The following is a 9,634-nucleotide window of genomic DNA, read 5'->3' as shown; positions in this document are numbered from 1 at the left end:
ATTACTTTACTTCATTGCTAAATCGTTAGCCATAGTAGTAGAAGTAATAGTTGGCGAGACAACTTCACGGAGACACGATGATGGAGATCATGATGATGGAGATCATGGTGTCATGCCGGTGACGATGATGATCATGGAGCCCCGAAGATGGAGATCAAAAGGAGCAAAATGATATTGGCCATATCATGTCACTATTTGATTGCATGTGATGTCTATCATGTTTTTGCATCTTATTTGCTTAGAACGACGGTAGTAAATAAGATGTTCCCTCACTAAAATTTCAAGCAAGTGTTCCTCCTAACTGTGCACCATTGCGAAGGTTCGTTGTTTCGAAGCACCACGTGATGATCGGGTGTGATAGATTCTAACGTTCGCATACAATGGGTGTAAGCCAGATTTACACACGCGAAACACTTAGGTTGACTTGATGAGCCTAGCATGTACAGACATGGCCTCGGAACACAAGAGACCGAAAGGTCGAGCATGAGTCGTATAGTAGATACGATCAACATGAAGATGTTCACCGATGATGACTAGTCCGTCTCACGTGATGATCGGACACGACCTAGTTGACTCGGATCATGTGTTACTTAGATGACTAGAGGGATGTCATCTGAGTGGGAGTTCATTAAATAATTTGATTAGATGAACTTAATTATCATGAACATAGTCAAAAGGTCTTCACAAATTATGTCGTTGCATACGCTTTAGTTCTATTTTTAGATATGTTCCTAGAGAAAATTTTAGTTGAAAGTTGATAGTAGCAATTATGCGGACTGGGTCCGTAAACTGAGGTTTGTCCTCATTGCTGCACAGAAGGCTTATGTCCTTAATGCACCGCTCGGTGTGCTAAACCTCGAACGTCGTCTGTGGATGTTGCGAACATCTGACATACACGTTTTGATGACTACATGATAGTTCAGTAATGTTAAACGGTTCATAATTGTGGCGCCGAAGACGTTTTTTTTGAAACGTTGCGGAACATATGAGATGCTCCAAGGGCTGAAATTGGGATTTCAGGCTCGTGCCCGCGTCAAGAGGTATGAGACCTCTGACGAGTTTCTTAGCCCACAAACTAAGGGAGAAAAGCTCAATTATTGAGCTTGTACTCAGATTGTCTGGGTACAACCATCACTTGAATCGAGTGGGAGTTAATCTTCCAGATGAGATAGTGATGTTTCTCCAAAGTCATTGCCACCAAGCTACTAGAGCTTCGTGATGAACTATAACATATCAGGGATAGATATGATGATCCTTGAAATATTTGTGATGTTTGACACCGCGAAAGTAGAAATCAAAAAGGAGCATCAACTGTTGATGGTTAGTAAAACCATTAGTTTCAAGAAGGGCAAGGGAAAGAAGGGATACTTCATGAAACGGCAAATCAGTTGCTGCTCTAGTGAAGAAAACCAAGGTTGAACCCAAACCCGAGACTAAGTGCTTCTGTAATGAGGGGAACGGTCACTAAAGTAGAACCACCCTAGATACTTGGTAGATGAGAAGGCTGGCAAGGTCGACAGAAGTATATTGGATATACATTATATTAATGTGTACTTTACTAGTACCCCTAGTAGCACCAGGGTATTAGATGCCGGTTCGGTTGCTAAGTGTTAGTAACTCGAAATAAAAGCTGCGGAATAAACGGAGACTAGCTAAAGGTGAGATGACAATATGTGTTGGAAGTGTTTCCAAGGTTGATGTGATCAAGCATCGCATGCTCCCTCTACCATCGAGATTGGTATTAAACCTAAATAATGGTTATTTGGTGTTTGCATTGAGCATAGACATGATTGGATTATGTTCATCACAATACGGTTATTCATTTAAGGAGAATAATGGTTACTCTGTTTATTTGAATAATACCTTCAATGGTCTTGCACCTAAAATGAATGGTTTATTGAATCTCGATCGTAGTGACACACATGTTCATGCCAAAAGATATAAGATAGTAATGATAGTACCACATACTTGTGGCACTGCCATTTGAGTCATATTGGTATAAAACGCATGAAGAAGCTCCATGTTGATGGATCTTTGGACTCACTCGTTTTTTGAAAAGTTTGAGACATGCGAACCATGTCTATTGGTATGTACGCATGAAGAAACTCCATGCAGATGGATTGTTTGGACTCACTTGATTTTGAATCACTTGAGACATGCAAATCATACCACATGGGCAAGATGACTGAAAAAGCCTCGTTTTCAGTAAGATGGAACAAGAAAGCAACTTGTTGGAAGTAACACATTTTGATGTGTGCAGTCCAATGAGTGCTGAGGCATGCAGTGGATGGCGTTATGTTCTTACTTCACAGATGATTTGAGTAGATGTTCAGTATATTTACTTGATGAAACACAAGTCTGAATTATTGAAAGGTTCAAGTAATTTCAGAGTGAAGTTGAAGATCTTCGTGACAAGAGGATAAAATGTCTATGATATGATCATAGAGATTAATATCTGAGTTGTGAGTTTGGTACACAATTGAGACATTATGGAAATTTTTTCACAACTACTACCGCCTGGAACACCATAGTATGATGGTGTGTCCGAACATCATAGCTGCACCCTATTGGATATGGTGCATACCATGATGTCTCTTATCGAATTACCACTATAGTTCATGGGTTAGGCATTAGAGACAACCACATTCACTTTAAATAGGGCACCACGTAATTCCGTTGAGATGACATCGCATGAACTATGGTTTAGAGAAACCTAAGCTGTCGTTTCTTGAAAGTTTGGGGCTGTGATGCTTATGTGAAAAAGTTTCATCCTAATAAGCTCGAACCCAAAGCGGATAAATACATCTTCATAGGACACCCAAAACAGTTGGGTATACCTCCTAATTCAGACCCGGAAGCAAAGGTGATTGTTTCTAGAAATGGGTCCTTTCTCGAGGAATAGTTTCTCTTGAAAGATTTGAGTGGGAGGATGGTGGAGACTTGATGAGGTTATTGAACCATTACTTCAACTAATGTGTAGCAGGGCATAGGAAGTTGTTCTTGTGGCGTCTACACCAGTTGAAGAGGAAGATGATGATAGTGATCATGAAACTTCGGATCAGGTCACACCAAACCTCGTAGGTCGACAAGGACGCGTACTACTTCAGAGTGGTACGGTAATCCTGTCTTGGAGGTCATGTTGCTAGACAACAATGAACCTACGAGCTATGGAGAAGCGATGGTGGGCCCGGATTCCGACAAATGGCTAGAGGCCACAAAAATCCGAGAGAGGATCCATGTCTAGAAACCAAAGTGTAGACTTTGGAAGAACTACTTGATGGTCGTAAGGCTATTGGGTACAGATGGATTTTAGAAGGAAGACAGACAATGATGGTAAGTGTCACCATTAAGAAAGCTCGCTTGTCGCTAAGATGTTTTCCGACAAGTTCAAAGAGTTGACTACGATGATACTTTCTCACTCGTAGCGATGCTAAGATTCTGTTGGAACTAAATTAGCAGTTACTGCATTATTTATGAAATCTTGCACATAGGATATCAAAACATTGTTTCCTCGATGATTTTCTTGAGGAAAGGTTGTATGTGATACAACCAGAAGGTTTTGTCAATCCTAAAAGATGCTAACAAGTATGCAAAACTCTAGCAATCCTTATAAGGACTGGACTAAGCATCTCGGAGTTGGAATATACGCTTTGATGAGATGATCAAAGATTTTGGGTTTATACAAAGTTTATGAGAAACTTATATTTCCAAAGAAGTGAGTGGGAGCACTATAGAATTTCTGATGAGTATATGTTGTTGACATATTGTTGATCAGAAATGATGTAGAATTTCTGGAAAGCATATAGGGTTATTTGAAAGGTGTTTTTCAATGGAAAACCTGGATTAAGCTACTTGAACATTGAGTGTCAAGATCTATAAGGATGGATCAAAAATGCTTAATAATACTTTCAAATGAATACATACCGTGACAAGATTTTGAAGGAGTTCAAAATAGATCGGCAAAGAAGAAGTTCTTGGCTGTGTTATAAGGTATGAGTATTGAGTAAGACTCAAGACCTGACCACGTAGAAAAGAGAGAAAGGATGAAGGACGTCCCCTATGCTTTAGACGTAGGCTCTACAGTATGCTATGCTGTGTACCCCACCTGAAGTGTGCCTTGCCATGAGTCACTCAAGGGGTACAAGTGTGATCAAGGATTGGATCACAGCACAGCGGTCAAGGTTATCCTTAGTAACTAGTGGACTAAGGAATTTTCTTGATTATGGAGGTGGTAAAAGAGTTCATCATAAAGGGTTACGCCGATGCAAACTTTGACACTAATCCGGATTATTCTGAGTAGTAAACCGGATTCGTATAGTAGAACAGTTATTTGGAATAGCTCCAAATAGAGCGTGGTAGCTGCATCTAGGAGATGACATAGAGATTTGCAAAGCACACACGGATCTGAAAGGTTCAGATCCGTTGACTAATAACCTCTCTCACAAGCGAGATATGATCAAACCCCATGGGTGTTGATTCATTACAATCACATAGTGATGTGAACTAGATTATTGACTCTAGTGCAAGTGGGAGACTGTTGGAAATATGCCCCAGAGGCAATAATAAAATGGTTATTATTGTATTTCCTTGTTCATGATAATTGTCTATTATTCATGCTATAATTGTATTGACCGGAAACCGCAATACATGTGTGAATACATAGACCACAACATGTCCCTAGTGAGCCTCTAGTTGACTATCTCGTTGATCAATAGATGGTCATGGTTTCCTGACCATGGACATTGGATGTCATTGATAACGGGATCACATCATTAGGAGAATGATGTGATGGACAAGACCCAATCCTAAGCATAGCACAAGATCGTGTAGTTCGTTTGCTAAAGCTTTTCTAATGTCAAGTATCATTTCCTTAGACCATGAGATTGTGTAACTCCCTGATACTGTAGGAGTAATTTGGGTGTACCAAACATCACAACGTAACTGGGTGGCTATAAAGGTGCACTACAGGTATCTCCGAAAGTGTCTGTTGGGTTGGCATGAATCGAGACTGGGATTTGTCACTCCGTATGATGAAGAGGTATCTCTGGGCCCACTTGGTAATGCATCATCATAATGAGCTCAATGTGACTAAGTAGTTAGTCACGGGTTCATGCATTACGGAACGAGTAAAGTGACTTGCAGGTAACGAGATTGAACGAGGTATTGGGATACCAACGATCGAATCTCGGGCAAGTAACATACCGATTGACAAAGGGAATTGCATACGGGTTTGCTTGAATCCTTGAAATCGTGGTTCATCCGATGAGATCATCGTGGAACATGTGGGAGCCAACATGGGTATCCGGATCCTGCTGTTGGTTATTGACCGGAGAACGTCTCGGTCATGTCTACATGGTTCCCGAACCCGTAGGGTCTACACACTTAAGGTTCGGTGACGCTAGAGTTGTTATGGGAAATAGTATGTGGTTACCGAAGGTTGTTCATAGTCCCGGATGAGATCCCGGACATGACGAGGAGCTCCGGAATGGTCCGGAGGTGAAGATCGGTATATTGGACGAAGGGTATTGGAGTCCGAAATTGTTCCGGGGGTACCAGGTGATGACCAGCGTGTTCAAAAGGGGTTTCGGAGGCCCCGGCAAGCGTTGGGGGGCCTTATGGGCCAAGGGGAGAGGGCACATCAGCCCACTAAGGGGCTAAACGCCCCTCCCACCCCATCTCACATAACCAGGAGAGGTGGGGGCGCCACCCCTAGGGCAGCCGCCCCTCCCGGCTTGGAGGGCAAGTTTCCTAGGGGGTGGGGGCACCCAAACCCATCTAGGGTTTCCCCTGTGGCCGCCGCCCCTCCCCTAGGGAACCCTAGGGCGCCTCCCCCTCCTCGCTTCCCCTATATATAGTGAGGGAGAGAGAGGGCAACCGCACCCTTCCCCTGGCGCAACCCTCTCCCTCCCCAACACCTCCTCCTCCTCCGTAGTGCTTGGCGAAGCCCTGTCAAAGAACCACTAGCTCCATCACCACCACGCCGTCGTGCTGCCGTTGCTCTCCCTCAACTTCTCCTCTCCCCTTGCTAGATCAAGAAGGAAGAGACGTCCCTGGGCTATACGTGTGTTGAACGCGGAGGCGCCGTCCGTTCGGCGCTAGATCGGATCTTCCGCGATTCGAATCGCTGCGAGTACGACTCCATCGACCGCGTTCTTGTAACGCTTCCGCTTAGCAATCTTCAAGGGTATGAAGATGCACTCCCTCTAACTCCCTTGTTGCTAGAATCTCCATAGATTGATCTTGGTGATGCGTAGAAAATTTTGAATTTCTGCTGCGTTCCCCAACAGGCCGTGGCATCTGACTTCGTCCAGATCACCGGGATCGAGCGAGTGAGGAGGAGAAGTGGATCTGGGAGGGGGCGTCGAGGAGGAGTGAGGCCATGGGGGCAGGGGAGGCAGGGCTTCACCCTTATCCATTCCCCTTCGATGCCGGCGAGGTGGTCGGGCGGGAGCCCGGCTCTGTAGCGACGGGCTTGGGGAACAGGAGAAGACGACCGTGCGGTGACTGGACCACTGGGCCGGTTCGGTGGAAAGGCCCGGGGGGGTAGGGGAATCCCCTTTTTCATCGTCCTTTTGGTTTTTAATGTATTCTAATCTGTTTCTCATTTTTAACACCATTTTCTATTTATTCTTATATCAACTAAATGGATTTTGTTAATTGTGAAACTATGCACACAATTCGAGCACAATATTTTTATGTGGCACAAAATGTTTGGGGCCAAAAGGAAATACAAAAAATTAGGTCTATATTTAATTGGTTATTTTAACTACTGTTGGACCTCTTATTAATTTGACAAGATTTAATTTTTGGGTCAAATAATGTTGGGATCAACATGTCAGAGATCAGTAGAATTTATAAAATATGGTGAACATTTTAGTTTTACTGTTTGACAAAATAATTTATTTGACTTTATTTTAAATTTGAATTGGGCTTTGATTTTTATCAAGTGGCAGTTTGACTTAGCAAGCCTGATGACATGGCATCATTAGGGGGAGGTCATTGTAGCTAATGACTTGAGGTGTTACATAATCTTCCCATTTCTGAAATTTCATTGTTAAATGATTGGGGAATATATCACACTATCCATTAGTTCAGTCAAGCTCACCACAAGTCCACACATTATTGCCAATTGAGTAAGTCTTATTGGCGGGGAGAATAGGCTATGTGTGTGTGTGTTAGAGAGAGAGAGAGAGGGAGAGAGAGTGAGGAAGAGGGAGGGGGAGAGAGTGTGTGTGTGGGGATTTGATGGTAAAAAAGGTCACCAATATCGTAATATTGAACTCTTGAAGTTAATGTGGCCCCGTTGCAACACACGTGCAATCTTCTAGTTACCTTGGATCTTCAGTGACCGTTCTACCCGGAGTGAATAATCCAACAAGTCTTGAAGCCATAGCATGTCATGAGTCATATGGTGATTGCAAACTGATTGTGGACGCTATCAAAAAAGGGTTAGGAGGCCCGCATATCACAATTGTGAAGGAGATAGATATAAGGAGAGCAAGTTTTGTTAGCTGTGATTTTATGTTCGAAGGCCGAGGTTCAAACTAGGAGGCACACAATCCTGTAATTTTTTCTGTTTTTTCTTCCTCAGGGTCGCCACTTGTGGCTTCTACATCCACATGAACCCCTTTGTATCCCTATGAGTTTTGCTTCAAATTAAAGTCAGGGGATCCCTAAAAAAAGATTCCCCCCTTCTCTTCTTTCGTTATTTCTCTATTGTTTCTTTACTTTAAGAACTGTTCACGAATCTCAAATTCAAAAATGATTGCAATTTCAAAAATAGCTCTTAATTTAAAAAATTGTTCATGAATTTGAAAAAAAATATTACTGACTTAAAAAATTGTTCACTAGTTTGAAAAATGTATGAGATTTTATAAAGAGTAGAATGAAACAAGTCCTAAAACTACTTAAGGTGTGCTAGTTTAGTCCTATAGCTTCAAAACTGCAGTTTTGGGTGCTAAAACTATTGGAGCTGTGCCAGTTTAGTCCTATAACTTTGGAAGTGCAGTTTTGGGTCCCGAAACTATGTAAGTTTGTTCATATCAGGCCCTAACATGCCCCCGTGTTTTTTTCATTTTTCTTTTATTTCATTTTTCCTTTGATTTTTCTTTGTTTTTGTCCAACTTTCAGCTTTTACTTTGTTATTTTATTTTTCTTTGTTTTTTCACTGTATTCTTTATATACTTTGATTTTCTTTTGTTTCATTCTTGGGGTTTTTTCATGCAGTTTGATTTTTATTTGCTTTGTCTTTGTTTATTTGTTGTTTTTAGTTGGATTTCTTTTTTAACACATGTCCACTTTTTCTTAGTATACAATATACATTTTTAGTGCACACGTAAAATGTTTATTGGCACGCTTTGGTCATTTTTCAAATAAACGATGTACATTTGTTTAAAATACATGTTTTCACCACTTCTTTAAATACACAACTTACATTTTAAAAAAAATACAAGTTTTGATCACTTTCCTAAATACATGGTAATAATACACGTTCTACATTTTCTTAATGACAATAAACATTGTTTTAAATTATACAAACACTTGGACATGTTTTCCACAAACGTGGCTATACTTCTTCAAAATGTCATGTCATATTTCTAATGAGATATTTTATTTACCTACAAGAACATTGCTTTATATTTTATAAACATGTTTTAAAATGCCATGAACATTTTTTTGAATCGCTTTAATTTTTCTTTCAAATGTCATGTACATTTATAATGGTACAAAATATATTTTTCCCAACATGCAAACATTTGTTAACATTGTATACACTTTTTTTGAAAATGTCAAAACGCATTTCTCAAACTCGCGATTTTTTAATGTACATAACTTTCTTTTGAATTACGCACACATTGTTTTACATTGTATCAACATTTTAAGTGCCACATACATTTTTTTAATGTGTTAATTTTTTAGATGGCACAAAACATTTTTTGTACATGTGATTAGCATTTTCCTATTTATACCTCTCCAATGTATCTATTTTATATTGTTTCATGTCATTATATTATCGATCTTGGATGCTTTATATTTATTTTTATGTCATTCTTTGGGACTAACCTATTAACCCAGTGCCTAGTGTCAGTTATTGTTTTCTGCTTGATTTTGTTTTCCAGAAAATCAATACCAAACGGAGTCCAAATGGTACAAAAAATTTATGATTTTTTTTATAAAAGAGACCCTAGAAGTTTCGGGAGGAGGTGAGATGACAAACAAGGAGACAACAAGGCAACTGGCGCGCCCTGTTACCTTGTGGGCCCCACATGGCTCCTTCTGACCTAATACCACTTCTATAAATTCTCAAATATTGGGAAACCTCGAGAGAGCCACCCGAAACACTCATTCTGCCACTGCAAGCTTTTGTCCTTCCGTGATCCCATGTGGAGGGCTTTCCCGGTACTCTGTGAGAGGGTGGGGGGTCGATCATGGAGAGCTTCTACATCATCCTTGCCGCCTTTCAATGATGCATGAGTAGTTCACCATAGATCTACGGGTCTATAGCTTGTAGCTAGATGACTTCTTCTTTTTTTGTCTTCAATATCATGTTCTTCTCGATGTGTTTGAAGTTCTATCCGATGTAATCTTATTTTGGGGTGTGTTTGTTGGATTCCGATAAATTATGTGTTTATGA

This window comes from Triticum aestivum, chromosome 1B (assembly GCF_018294505.1).
Source record: "Triticum aestivum cultivar Chinese Spring chromosome 1B, IWGSC CS RefSeq v2.1, whole genome shotgun sequence".
NCBI lineage: Eukaryota > Viridiplantae > Streptophyta > Magnoliopsida > Poales > Poaceae > Triticum > Triticum aestivum.
This window is presented reverse-complemented; position numbering follows the sequence as displayed.